The following is a 2201-nucleotide window of genomic DNA, read 5'->3' on the forward strand; positions in this document are numbered from 1 at the left end:
AGGAGTCAAGTAATTGTACTTGGTTTTTGTGTGGCTGTCTGTCTGTTTTTCAGTATCTCAGAGCCTGTATTCTCACCCAAGAAATCTGGCTCTGTAGTTTATTTTTTTCCAGCAACCAGAAGCTTTATTGTTTCTATTTGATTTTTTCCCTAAAAAAGCAGCCCAAGAAATCCGAAATAAATAATGGCCTGGAAGTCTTGCACGGGTCCAGTTTTAGTACAGTGGCCCTTTCCCGTTCCTCTCTTCAGTTCATATAGTACCTCACTTAGCCACTCGGAAAGAATTTATTTTCTCAATATCAACTGCGTTCAGAATCAGTGGCCCTTTTTGAATTTTCCAACCTGTCCAATCCGTCCACTTGACAGAATACTGGGAGCCGATCTCTTCTTTTTGGCTTTCCTGTCTTCCTGCCTTTTCCTCTTTTTTTTCTTGAAAATATCTGTGTCCTGGGCCATTCTTTCTTCTTCCTTTGCTGCCTTTTTTTCTTTGATCTGCTCCTGCAAAACCTTGTAATTCAATAACTCCTTTTGGGAGGCTGCACACCGAGCATAACCTCGAGTTCAGAGAGGGAACTGCTGCAGCAGGAGGGGCCGGGGCCTGCAGGGGCTCCAGGGGGTTCACGGGAGAGGCACATTGCAGCTCTTCTCTGAGCTCCGAGAAGCTCAGAGCCTCTTTCTCTGACCTCTTACAAGAGAACCAGCTGGGGGAGCGGGTTCTGTCCCCAACACCACTGAAGTCCCCACATCTCTCTTCTTGTTTTCCCTTTTCTTTCTGATCCTTTTCTGTTCTGCTTCATCTTCTGTCCTCCAAAGTCGTAGAGGTTCTGGAGCACAGCGTCCAGAACAGACAGGAGGGCCCCAACCCCTGATGGTGTCGGGCTCCATGGGACCACCCAGAGCCCCCAGGATGCTGAGCACATGCCCTCTCTTCCCTGTAGTTCACCTTAATTACTATGACGTTGCGGAGAAGGGTACGAATCAGGTTTTCATAAAGGCTGGCCTGGCTCCCTGGTGGAGCATCGACCTGTGAACCAGGAGGTTGAAGTTCCATACCTAGTGGGGGCATGCAGGAGATGGCGAGTAGGTGGTTCTCTCTCATCATTGATGTTTCTATTTCTCTCCCTCTCCCTTCCTCTCTGAAATCAATACAAATATATACTTTTTTAAAAAAAAGATTGGGAAGAATTAGTGGATAGGGTCCCAGAATATTAAATGTCCTATAGTGTGAGTAATGGTTGTGAACAATAAAGAATTGATTTCTCCAGAATCCACAAAGAACACCTGTTGAGAAACAGTACATTATAGTAGTATAGGCTCTAAATTGCCGAAATTGACTCAAAAAGTTTTTTTTAAAACATAGACTACTCTTTATGGAAAACATTGCAAATGTTACCTGAAAATAAATTGATAGGCAGTGGAAACTTAGTTCTTTTAAGACTTTTCAGGGAATAGGTAAGTCTGATATTATATATAATAATCTCTTCCAGAATATGAAAGTATATAGATTGCCTTTTAATTGATTTTATGAAATTAATAAAATAGGAAAATTAAATTTTGAAAAATATTACTAGAGACAATGAGGAAATTTTATTATGATAAAAGGGTCAACATATCAGGAAGATATAACAAGTATAAATGTATTCATGCTGTTGTGAGTTGAATTGTATCCCAAATTCATGTTCACCCTGAACCTCATAATGTGACCTTATTTGGAAATAGAGTCTTTGCAGATGTAATTAGTTAATATAAGATCATGCTGGAAAGGGGAACTGGAGTGTTCTAAATTCCAGGACTGGCATTGTTACAAGAAGAGGAAAGGGCACACAGACATGAGTTCAAGAATAAACCCTTAAATTTATGGTCAGTTGACAAAAGTGCCAAGGTAATTCAGTGGAGAAATGATAGTCCTCCCAACAGATGGTTCTGGAACAATAAACTCTCCAAGTGCATACAAATAATTTTGAAAGATCTGCAAGAAATTTGTAATATTTGTAGACTTTGGGAAGAATTAGGTAGCTGGATGGCCAGAGTGAAAAGAGAACTTTTTATCTTTCAAATTTCAAACCATGTGGATATAATCACTACTGAAAAATAAAGTTAAATAAAGTCTATGCCCTAGCCAGTTTGGCTCAGTGGATGGTGCGTCAGCTTGCAGACTGAAAGGTCCCAGGTTCGATTCTGGTCAAAGGCACACGCCTGGGT

The sequence above is a fragment of the Myotis davidii genome, unplaced genomic scaffold (genome assembly GCF_000327345.1).
Source record: "Myotis davidii unplaced genomic scaffold, ASM32734v1 scaffold1525, whole genome shotgun sequence".
Taxonomy (NCBI): Eukaryota; Metazoa; Chordata; class Mammalia; order Chiroptera; family Vespertilionidae; genus Myotis; species Myotis davidii.